Consider the following 13025-nt stretch of genomic DNA (forward strand, 5'->3'; position numbering starts at 1 on the left):
TCTTCTTCTTCTTCTTCTTCTTCTTTTGAGATGGTGTCTGTCTCTGTTGCCCAGGCTGGAGTGCAGTGGCGTGATCTTGGCTCACTGCAACCTCTGCCTCCTTGATTCAAGCTATTCTCCTGCCTCAGCCTCCTGAGTAACTGGGATTACAGGCACGCGCCACCATGCCTGGCTAATTTTTTTGTATTTTTAGTGGAGATAGGGTTTCACCAAGTTGACCAGGCTGGTCTTGAACTCCTGACCTCAGGTGATCCACCTGCTTCAGCCTCCCTAAGTGCTGGGATTACAGATGTGAGCCACCATGCCTGGCCAGTTTTTTCATTTTCAAAGAACAGATAGTATTCTCAGTAGTTCAGAAGAAGATAAATTCAGTTCTGTGAATATGCATTAGATAAAGTATTATAAACATGCATAGATTACCTTTATGTCTAAAATTAGGCACAAACAGAAAGAGCCTATATCTACATATTATCTAAACAGGGTGGAATCAAACTTTGATGTGCTAGCTGCATTTGCTTGACTTGGATCATTTTTCTAAAAATGAAAACTTCACAGTCAAACTCTTGGATTGGTGAATGCTTCCTGAGGCCTCTTTTGCTAAGACTCCAGAAACAACACAAAGGATTTTGGAGTTAACTGACACAATTAAATTATATGAAAAGCTCAATAGTGCAAAAGATTAATAATATAGGTTCATCTTAATATCATAAGATGTAAGAAACATTAATGTCATAAGACATTAAATCATGCCAGTGACATCACAAGACAATGCATGATCACCTGGAAGGCTTTGAGAAGTAAGGGCTAGAAATAAGTAAGGAGACAGAAGCTTGATTGGTCTAAGAAGGTCAGTGTGGACCTTCAAGTGAATTTTGAAGAATGTTTAGAATTGGAAAAGATGAGGTATGTATGTGAGATGAGGGTTGAGGGTGAATAGTAGTGGGGGATGGATAGGGAAGGGCACTGAGTAACATTCACGGAACATTAAACTGTGCGCCAGATACTGTGGCTTGTACATTTATCTTGAGGGTGAGGCAAGCAGCCCATGACCATTAGATGGTGTGGAATACTCTGGGATCAGATTGTTTGCATTTACTATTAGGTATGTTAGGTTTCCCTCTAAGTCTCATGATCCCCATCGGTTAAAAAGATACAATAGTAGTGTTTATTTCTAGAGTTAGATAGCTTATAAAAGCACATAATTTATATATGATAAATATCAAGCGCTCAATGAATGTTAGCTGCTATTATTATTGTGATGATGGTTGTTATATGGAGATCCAGGGGATAGTCTACCCTTCCTCAGAGTTTACTAATCTAGGCCTCTTTGATATTTCTTCTCTTGTGAACTTAGAACTTCTATAATACACTTTTGTTTTAAATAATCTATTATCATGTGCTTTCTTTGGAAATTCCTCAAGATCAGGGATCTTTTAATATGTAATATGTCTCCCATCCCCAAAGTGTCTGGCCCACTGTTGAACACACAGGTGTGGAGTTGGTTGATTTCGCAGATTATTGCACAGGGAGATGTTACATTTTCCTAGGAGGTGAATGTTGCCTTGTGCTATTTTCCTCAACCCCACCTGACAAATAAAAGCAATTGATATAGAAGGATTCCTCCTCTTTTGACCTTGGCAGTAAATCCTAGTATTACACCAGCCATCTTAGGTGAGGTTAACCAATCCTGTGATTGCAGACCAGGAGGTGACATGAGAAATCTTTTTGCCTAATGTCTTTGGAGAACAAAAGTAAGGTTCAGAGAGAGTATGTTATTTGTCCAAGGTCATGCAATCTGTTGGTAGAAGAGTCAGGATTAGAATCTAAGTCTCTTGTCTTCTAGTGCAATCCTTGCAGGTTTGTAGCAAATGGACTCTTTATTACTCGATAAATTCAAAACTATGGATATTATTCTGAGTAGTTGAGACTGTAATTTTTTAAATCTTTTATTAGACTAGAATGTATTTATGGTTCTGAATTTAGTAAGGGAACAGTTCATTACCAGAACATCCATTACCAGACAGTCCATTAAAGTCCCAGAAGGACTTTACTTTTAAAAGGACTTAAGGCCGGGCGCGGTGGCTCAAGCCTGTAATCCCAGCACTTTGGGAGGCCGAGACGGGTGGATCACGAGGTCAGGAGATCGAGACCATCCTGGCTAACACGGTGAAACCCCGTCTCTACTAAAAAATACAAAAATTAGCCGGGCGAGATGGCGGGCGCCTGTAGTCCCAGCTACTTGGGAGGCTGAGGCAGGAGAATGGCGTGAACCCGGGAGGCGGAGCCTGCAGTGAGCCGAGAGCGCGCCACTGCACTCCAGCCTGGGCGACAGATCGAGACTCCGTCTCAAAAAAAAAAAAAAAAAAAAATTAAATAAATAAATAAATAAAAGGACTTAAAATTACTTTTATTTTGTATGTAAGCTCCATGAGGATGGAGACTTAGTCTGTTTCGTTCACTCCTGAATCCCTAGTGCCTAGAATAGTGCCAGGCACACAGGAGATGCTCAATAAGTAATTGTTGAATGAATAAGTTGGCTTTGTTGGCAGTATTGATTGAGACTTCATTTGGGAATGTTTGTGACTTCCAGAGAGTCTGAACCTTAAGCATCAAACTCTGGAAAGAAACCCTGGAAACACCAGGAAAACTTTGGCTATGGCAAAAAGATAAAAATGAAATGCTTCCCCCTGTGGGAAGAGAAGGATTACATGAGAGAGTATATATGAAACTTCTGGAACTTTTTGGAAGAAACATACCTTATAAGTAAATGCAAGGTCAGCTGGTGCAAGAGGATAAAACATCCTCTAAGCTTCTGGCACATCTCAAAAGAATAGCTGGAAAAGATTAGCAGAATAGTTTTGGTGGTGTGTGGAATTCAGGCTTTTGCCACCTTGAAATTGTTCTATATCCTTAAGCTAATGAAAACAAAGAAGAGAAAATTCTATCTTTATAAAGAGAAGGGTCTTTGTACCTGGCTTCTTAACGTTCATGCTGCTCCTCCTTCTAAGCATGGACAGTCAAGCTTCATGGGCAAGTCACCCAGCAGCCCCTGCTACCATTTAATCCATGGGGTGGGGAGGCCAAGCAGGAGTTTCCTGTTTCCTGTCCCTGATCTTCCAACCAATGAAAAAAGACAGTGATTACTAATGGAACAAAGAAGTGCCCTGAATCTTACTTTGAGTATATTGCTGAGTTATATAATCTGTGTCTGAAATGGATAAAAATATAGAAAGATCAAGTAATATGGTGAAAGAGAGCACTAATTCAAGATTAAGGAAATCTAGATTCTGTTTTAGGGCTGTCGTTTATTAGTTATGATTTGGGCAAGACCTTTGGGGTCTCAGTTATATCAGAAGTGAGATGGTCCCTGAGGTTTCTTCTAGGTCTAATATTTGCTATTTTAAAACATTTCTAAAAAATCTCAAGGTCTGATCATGCTTTAAAATCTCCAATTTTCAGAATTACCAGAGTAGATGAATTTCCATCAGAGGATAAGAGAAAGAAAGATGAACCTTGGTGCTTAAAGCGAAAGCAGTCAGCACTTAAGGCACTGGCTTTGACTGCCACTTCAGAATGCGGAGGTTTGAAAGATAACAAGCTGAGTCTTAAAAATTACTGAAACAATTTAAAATATTATTTATTTATTAAAAATCTTTCAGAACTAATTTGAGTAAATGATAAAGCAAAGCCAAACACAAAAAGGAGTAATTTCTAAAAGAAAGCTCACTCTTAAATATTGGCTTCTCTTGCTAAAGCCACCGTTGTCTCTTACATTTGATTCTCATGTATTTTCCTCTAGGGGAGAGAAAAAGAGATTTTTCAAAAGGAAAAAAACCCTTTTGTTTGACTGTTCTGAAAATACCACACTCCAGAATATAAAAATGAAAGTGTGGGTTCATAGTATATGCAGGCCCTACGTGTGACCTATCCTGAAGTGTTCTTTCTTGATTTTATGTGGCACTGGGGATGTCCTTGAGGGAAAAAATAGCCAGAGGTTTTACTTTGGTGATGAGTTATGCTAGCAGGCTTCATGTCTCACGTAAATGGTAACCTTTGCTGAGTGTAACCCTAGCTCTTTGTAAAGAGAACAGAATTAGACTCCACCAAATGAAGAGTCCAAGACCTTGGCAATCTTGCCCTGGAAAGATGACAAGATACATAGAGATCAGACAAATGAACAATGATGATGCCTTTATAACATTGCCTGAATAGCTAGGATGTCTGCAGAGTTATACTAGCTTCATGGATATTATATAGGTTCAGTGGTCTGAAAAATAGGACATTAGATCTATTTCAAAGTGAACAACTGTAGAATTTGATAGTAGCTTCATTAGGAAAAAAAGAGGAAAGAGAAGTAAGGTAAGGCAAGTTTAGCAATGTACAGTATTTTAAATGTATCAAAATGTCACATTAGTGAGAATATTTTAAATTCATACAATAAAACTCTGCATTCTTTTAAAATGTTACTTAAGTTATTTTGATTTGATGGAGAGTTTATTGTGCTGTTCCATATACTTTCTTTTGCTTGCCTATTTTATTATTTAGTGTTTTTGTTTTGCTTTGTTTTTAGAGACAGGGTCTTACTCTGTCACCCAGTCTGGAGTGCAGTGGCATGACCATATGTCACTGCAGCCTTGAACTCCTGGGCTTAAGTGATCCTCCCACCTCAGCCTCCCCAGTAGCTAGGACTACTGGCATGTGCCACTATGCCTCACTAATTTTTTTTTTTTTTGTAGAAATGGAATCTTGTTAGGTAGCAGAGGCTGGAGATTTAGTGTTTGCATGTTTATCTAGCTTCTATTTGATAACAGATGCCATACTAGGTAACCTTTATTCACATAAAGATAATTAATTCAAAGTGTCCATAAAGCACCAGATATGGTGGAAGATTTTAACAATTTAATTACTTTATTTATTTTATTTTATTTTATTTTTTTTGAGACTGGAGTCTCGCTCTGTAGCCCGGGCTGGAGTGCAGTGGCCAGATCTCAACTCACAGCAGGCTCCGCCTCCTGGGTTTACACCATTCTCCTGCCTCAGCCTCCCGAGTAACTGGGACTACAGGCGCCTGCCACCACGACCGGCTAGTTTTTTTGTATTTTTTTAGTAGAGACGGGGTTTCACCGTTTTAGCCAGGATGGTCTCGATCTCCTGACCTCGTGATCCGCCCGTCTCGGCCTCCCAAAGTGCTGGGATTACAGGCTTGAGCCACTGCGCCCGGCCTATTTTTTATTTTTTAAGAGACAGGATCTTGCTGTGTTGCCCAAGCTGGAGTGCAGTAGCTGTTCACATGGGCGATCCTAGCACACTACAGCCTCAAACTCCTGACTTCAAGCAATCCTTCGCCTCAGCCTCTGCAGCAGCTGAGACTTCAGGTGTATGCCACCGCACCTGGCCATTTTTTATTTTCTATTACATCTAACAGGGTTGGAGGGAGAACAAATAGTTGAGGAAAAAGGTACGTGAATTCAGTCAGTAAAGGAGTTGTGAGTTTTGTGTGTATGAGATGGTTTCCATCACTTTCCGAACAAATCCAGCTTCTGCTATGGCCCACTAGGTCAGTCCACAGTCACCACTGTGACTGTAGTATTAGTCCCTGCAAAAATAAATGCAACTGTTTTGTGAACATACTCAAGCTGCTCAAGAAGATGATGATATTTGATGTCAACTGAGTATTTTGGTGATAGTTTTGAAAAATTCTTAAGGAAGCGTGATACATGGGAAATTCTTTTTTTTTTTTTTTTTTTTTTTTTTTTTTTTTTTTTTTTGAGACAGAGTCTCGCTCTGTCGCCCAGGCTGGAGTGCAGTGGCCAGATCTCAGCTCACTGCAAGCTCCGCCTCCCGGGTTTACGCCATTCTCCTGCCTCAGCCTCCAGAGTAGCTGGGACTACAGGCGCCCGCCATCTCGCCCGGCTAGTTTTTTTTTTGTATTTTTTTAGTAGAGACGGGGTTTCACCGTGCAAACCAGGATGGTCTCGATCTCCTGACCTCGTGATCCACCCGTCTCGGCCTCCCAAAGTGCTGGGATTACAGGCTTGAGCCACCGCGCCCAGCCGATACATGGGAAATTCTAAAGATGTATCTCACTGTTTCTTCCCCAGTTGATCTAGATCATTGTGGGAAAAAGAAATCACTTTTAAAACATTTTCTTTTTTTTTTTTTGAGACAGAGTTTCACTCTTGTTGCCCAGGCTGGAGTGCAATGGCACGATCTCGGCTCACCGCAACCTCTGCCTCCCAGGTTTAAGCAATTCTCCTGCCTCAGCCTCCGTAGTAGCTGGGATTATAGGCATGTGCCACCACGCCCGGCTAATTTTGTATTTTTAGTAGAGATGGGGTTTCTCCATGTTGGTCAGGCTGGTCTCGATCTCCCGACCTCAGGTGATCCACCCACCTCAGCCTCCCAAAGTGCTGGGATTACAGGCGTGAGCCACCACGCCCGGCTAAAATTTTTCACCACATTAAACTGATGTCAAGGGTGAGCTATTGTTTTCTACATGACTGGAAATTTTACTTCACATTTAGAGTTTTGTCTCGTCCCCAGTGTTTTGTCAATTTTTTTGATTTTACAAAGTGCCACAGAGGAGGTCTGTCCTGTCATTGTTAATCATCTGTCTCTCCATGTTAGATTAAAATGCTTACTGTCCTGGTTCTCATGGTTCCTATATCTAAATTGTGTTTTTATATAAAACCATTTACTCTATGAAGTTGTTACAAAAGGTGCGTTTCTATTTGAATATCTATGTAGCTCAACCCTTACTGTACTTGTTTTCTTGTTGTCAAAGTCCACATTGTTCATGGCCTTTCTCAAACAGCTTCTCCATCAAAGGATATGATGCCTGTCATGAGTTTTTAATGTTACTACTTCTTTCCCTTGATACTGAAATCCTAGTGGAATTAGAAACAACTGGGACATATCTTTAAAATCTTACTCACTGGAGGGCTCTTCTGGGGCATGTGGTCTTTCTCCTGTGGCTTGATGTTTTAGGTCAGGAATTTGAGAAGAGCTGGCTGAGCAGTTCATCTCTGATCCAAGTATTGACAGCTGGGACTAGATAATGCATTTCACAGATGGTTTCTTCACTCACATGTATAGCACCTTTGTGCCACCTTGGTCAGTTCACCTCACTCCCCAACTTGGTGTCTCATCCTTCAGGGATCTCCGTGTGGCTTGGGCTTCTCATGGGATAGTGACCTCCTGGTAGCAGATTTCTCACATGAAGGCTTAGAGCACCAAAATAAAATGTTCCAAGAACCATCTCTTAAAGATTATCTTTCCCCAGTTGTTCTTGTGACAATAGAGGAACTAGCTTTAAAAGACCCGATTTGTAGAATTCTTTATAAAAAATTCAGGGCTTAGGGTTCAAATACTAAGATAAAAAGTTGAATGATGTGGCAAGCTACTTTTCACTTTGTTTTGTTAGGGAACTTTCAAATTTTGCTAAAGATTGTGTTTATGAGCTTTTCTCTTATTTGAGGGTGAAATGTTGAAATTGAACTAGCCCTAGGGCAAAGGAGAGGAACAGTGATGGTGGGGGGCCCATAGGCCAAATGAATAGTCTACAGTGCTTTCTGGGTCTCACTCTCTAACACTTGTAGTGGTCATGCTAATGAGAGATGACAGGAGAAAAGTTTCCTAGAGTTAAGAGCCTTCCTGTCCCGGAAGCAACAAACAACTTTGAATCCAACTTTTGGCAGAACTGCTAATTGACATAGTTAATATTTTGCAAGCTCTCCTCACCTCTTCTGTCTGCCCCTCCCCAGAACCCTTTCCTACACACACATTATAGTGTTTTCTTCCTCTAGAACTAGCCCTGCAAACCTATCACTTCCTCAAGCCCACATCAAAACTGACTTGTTTTATTCTAATCTCTGATAGACTGGTTCAAAGACACACATTTCTTCATAAACACATTTCACCCCTTCATTTGTCTTTAGGAAGAGCCATTGCTTTAACCCCAATGGTACCCTCTCCAGTGGTGGCATTCTGAAGCAGAGACATCATCTTAGAGGTAGGGGAGATTAGATGTCTTTTACATCCTGCTGAATGCAGAAGAGACTTTGATATTTAACCCTCAAACTTTTATTTCCTTTGACATGTCAGCTAAAGTAGGAAGAAGATGTTTGTCTTGTTTTTGTTTTTGTTTTTTTTTGAAACGGGGTCTCACTTTGTTGCCCAAGCTGGAGTGCAGTATTACAATAAAATAACTCACTGCCTTGAACTCCTGGGCTCAAGTGATCATCCCTCCTCAGCCTCCCAAGTAGCTGGACTATGGGCGCATGCCACCATGTTCAGCTAATTTTTAAACTTTTTTTGTGGACATAGACTTTTGCTATGTTGCTTGGGCTGGTCTTGAACTCCTGGGTTCAAGCCGTCCTCCCATCCCTCCCTCTCAGAGTGTTGGGATTACATGTGTGAGCCACTGTGCTCAGCCTATTTGTCCCTTTAGATGCCACTGGGTTTAGTATGTAAGTTTTTGTGTTATAAAATCATGCCCAATTTTTAAAAGGGGCTATTCCATTTCTGTTAGCCATACATACATACACACAGAGTTATTGCCTAGAGGAATACTGTGTGCATAAGGACAGCTAAGACCCCATACTGTCATTAGCTGGGAGTCAGGTTACCTCCCACATGGACAGTGTCATGTGCTAGAGATGTGTGCAAGTAGAAGAGTCCTAGAGAGGAGAATCTGTAGCATTAAGTGGGCTTTGCAAATTAAAAAAAAAAAAAAAAAAAAGATCATTCACAACAACCCTCTTTGACCTTAATTTTTAATAACTGTGAAATGGAATTAATCACCTAGGCACTGTACTAACCACTTTATATACATAATCTCATTCACTCCTCACAACAACTCCAATATCTAGGGATATTATTATTCCCGTTTTAGAAGAAAGGAAACATAAGCTTAGAGGGTTTACACAAATTGCCCAGAGTCACATGGCCAATAAGCTGTGGAGCCAGGAATAAAATCCACACAGTTCATCTCTAGAGCAGAGGCATCTTCCTTCAAGTACTTCCTTGACCTGTGTGAGTAAATCTCATAGTGTGTACTTCTTGGGAAATAGGAGGAAAGGGGACCTAGGCTGTAATGAAAAGCCTGAAGTTCTACTTTATTTATTTTTCTGTCTAGATGAACCTTTATTTATACACATGTTCTTAAAGTCCAAACTTCTTCTTTTTTAAAATTATACTTTAAGTTCTGGGATACATGTACAGAATGTGCAGGTTTGTTATATACGTATACACATGTTATGGTGGTTTGCTGTATCCATCAACCTGTCACCTCCATTAGGTATTTCTCCTAATGCTATCCCTCCCCTATCCCCCTACCCAACAACAGGCCCTGGTATGTGATGTTCCCCTCCCTGTGTCCATGTGTTCTCATTGTTCAACTCTCAATTATGAGTGAGAACATGCAGTGTTTGGTTTTCTGTTCCTGTGTTAGTTTGCTGATAATGATGGTTTCCAGCTTCATCCATGTCCCTGCAAAGGACATGAACTTATTCTTTTTATGGCTGCATAGTATTCCATGGTATATATGTGCCATATTTTCTTTATCCAGTCTATTATTGATGGGCATTTGGGTTGGTTCCAATTCTTTGCTATTGTGAATAATGCTGCAATAAACATACACGTGCCCGTGTCTTTATAGTAGAATGATTGATAATCCTTGGGATATATACCCAGTAATGGGATTGCTGGGTCAAATGGTATTTCTGGTTCTAGATCCTTGAGGAATCACCACACTGTCTTCCACAATGGTTGAACTAATTTACACTCCCACCAACAGTGTAAAAGCATTCCTGTTTCTCCACATCCTCTCCAGCATCTGTTGTTTCCTGACTTGTTAATGATCGCCATTCTAACTAGCGTGAGATGGTATTTCATTGTGGTTCTACTTTATAAATAGGCTTTGGGTTTGGGAGGACTCTCTTAAGGATATAAACAGAGATTTCCACTAATAACCTTCTCATATGCAGGACACTGGCTCAGAAACTTAACTCTGAGAATGGTGTATGTTTATTGCTTAGATATATAAGAAGATATATGTGGTATTACAGTTAGTTGAACTAGACAGTGTATAAAAAGCTGTTTACAAAATATGAGAGAGATGCCTGATAAATGTGTTGATTCAATTTTTTGGATGTGAAATAGCTTTGGGTTAAAGCCCCAAGACTCACATCAGAGGCCTTGCTAGAGACAGAACTGAAACTATGTTCAGGAAATAAAGACATTTACCATAGCCAAAGGGCAAATTCTCACTAGGTCCAGCTGCCTCACTACAGAAAATGATATAATGACACCTCACTGCAGTTCTCTCAGCATCAGGCAATATATCCATGTAACAAACCTGAACATGTACCCTTGAATCTTAAAAAAAAAAAAAAAAAAAAAAAAGAGAGGGAAAGAAAAATAAATGATTTCTACAAGGGGAGGGGAAGAGAGTGATCGGGACAGGTTGGCATTATATCTTTTTTCCCTTACCCTCTTCCACTAGTGCAGTTTAGTTTAGCTCCTTGCCACCTAGGCAGTATTGATCTGTGTGAGAGACTGAGAAGCTGAGGCAGAGAGGGGGAGAGAAGTAGGACAGTGACAAGCTCATGGAGGCAAGGGGCAGTTTGAAGTGCAAGGAGACGGGACTAGGGGGCTGGGTGGTCATGATAATAAATACATGCGAAGAGCAGGATCATTTTGGGGAGGTTATAGAGAAGCTGGGACTTAGAGAGCACTGAGAGAGGCAGTCAGGGTTTATAGCTTCAGACTTAATCTCAGGGCTGTCCCCGGTCCCTACAGTCACTTCTGGGATGATGCAGAAGCAATGTTCCCTAGGGTCACAGAATTATTGAATATTGAAGTCCCACGTAACCTCAGAGTCCATCAAGTACATATAGCCCCTCAATTTCAGTTTAAAGGGAATTTAAAGTGATTTTATCCAGTTGATTTAAAACAGCTTTGATTTTCATGGCAAACTTTAATATCACTTTCTTTTGCAAGTTGCTTTCCTGTTAAAAATTCTATCTATAGAAGACCCCGTGTATGTGTGTTTGTCTATGTGTGTTTATGTGGATGTGATGTCGATGGTGGACCTCATTTGTCAGACAATAGAGTGAAAGATTGTGATTTTAGTTACCTTGTTAGCTGCAAATCAGGAACAAAATTAACCAATCTATAGATATTTATGAAGTATCCACTCAAGGTATTCCTTGGTTTCTGATGGCCAGACAGATATTTTATTTATTTACTGAGACAGGTTCTCACTCTGTTGCCCAGACTTGAATGCAGTGTCACTCACTGCAGCCTCAACCTCCCCGACTCAAGCCATCCTCCCCACCTCAGCCTCCTGGATAGCTGAGACTACAGCCGTGCACCACAATGCCTGGCTAATTTTTTTTTGTAGAGACAGGGTTTTGCCCTGTTGCAGAGGCTGGTCTCCATCTCCTAGGCTCAAGTGATCTGCCTGCCTCAGCCTACCAAACTGCTGGGATTACAGGAGTATAGACAGCATATTTTAGGCACGTAATTTGGATAGCCATTTGCTTTCTTTCTTTTTTTTTTTGAGATGGAGTCTCGCTTTGTCGCCCAGGCTGGAGTGCAGTGGCGCCATCTCAGCTCACTGCAAGTTCCGCCTCCTGGGTTCAAGCAATTCTCCTGCCTCAGCCTCCCGAGTAGCTAGTATTACAGGCATTTGCCACCATGCCTGGCTAATTTTTTTGTATTTTTACTAGAGACGGGGTTTCACCATATTGGCCAGGCTGGTCTTGAACTCCTGACCTTGTGATCTGCCTGCCTTGGCCTCCCAAAGTGCTGGGGTTACAGGCATGAGCCCCTTCGCCCCGGCCAATCTTTTGCTTTCTAAGTGCTTACATATTCAGTAGGGAAAGAAATAATAATAACAGTTTCTCAAGTACAATGGAAAACCACTTGATAGTTTTACAGTGATTCTCAAAATTTAACATGTGTATGCATCATTCCAAAATCTTGTTAGAATGCAGATTCTGATTTAGTATGTCTGGGATTTCTTACAGACATCTAGGTAAAATGGATGCTGCTGGTCCACAGACCACACTTTGGCAAATAGCTGAATAAAGTCTTAGCATTGGTTAAAATGTAAGGCATGCATAGGGAATAGCAAGTCAGTTTGACAGGGAAGATCAGATCTCAAAGAGCCTTGAATGCCAAGGTAAGGATTTAGGTGATATTCTATGTAAAAGAATCATTGTAGTTTTCTATACTGGGTAGAAAGTGACATGATAGAGCCTGTACTTAAGGGAGATTTATCTGTCATCATGTATAGGACAGATGTGGTAAAAGCTTTGTATTAGGTATTTAGTACCTAATACTAATTCCTGGCCCTTAATTCCTGGCCCTTAATGCCAAATGAGAAAAAATTGCAGGAAGGAGAGAGGAGGGGGGACTGGCAATAGAGAAGCTACCTGCTTTATAGACTGTCCTTGGGTGAGGATAAGGAGTTGTTTGGATCACAAATCTCTTTAGTCTGCCCAAATTCCAAGAGATCCCTGCAAATCCCTTGCTTATTTAAGGATGCAGTCATAAAATATGGTAAATTTCTCTGCTAGATCCAATTTATCAAAAATGTATTGAGTGCCAAATACAGTCCTGGGCTATTTCAGGCATCTGTGTATTTCCTAGAGTGTTTAATGCAGGATCCTTGTAATGTTAATGGTGAATGAAGGAATTCATTCTGCTTAATTCTCCTATTTCAGCTTAAGACGCAATAATATATCCTTGATAAGACTATTTAAAAAGCAAGGACATGATAAACACAAAATATAGTAGAGTGGTTACAATTGGGGGAAAGTAAGGGGAAGAGATAAGGGAAGAGTAAATAGATGATGCGAGTTGTTGTTATTGTTCTAGTTTTTGGGTTTGAGTAATTGATTCACTGAATTTGTTATATTATTAAAATAAATAAGGAAATGAACCAGTAAATAAAGTAGAAGAGTACCATGTATGTTAATAATACGAAATATGATTAATTAAGCACCTGAAGTCTATTT

Source organism: Piliocolobus tephrosceles, chromosome 4 (assembly GCF_002776525.5).
Source record: "Piliocolobus tephrosceles isolate RC106 chromosome 4, ASM277652v3, whole genome shotgun sequence".
NCBI classification, from domain to species: domain Eukaryota; kingdom Metazoa; phylum Chordata; class Mammalia; order Primates; family Cercopithecidae; genus Piliocolobus; species Piliocolobus tephrosceles.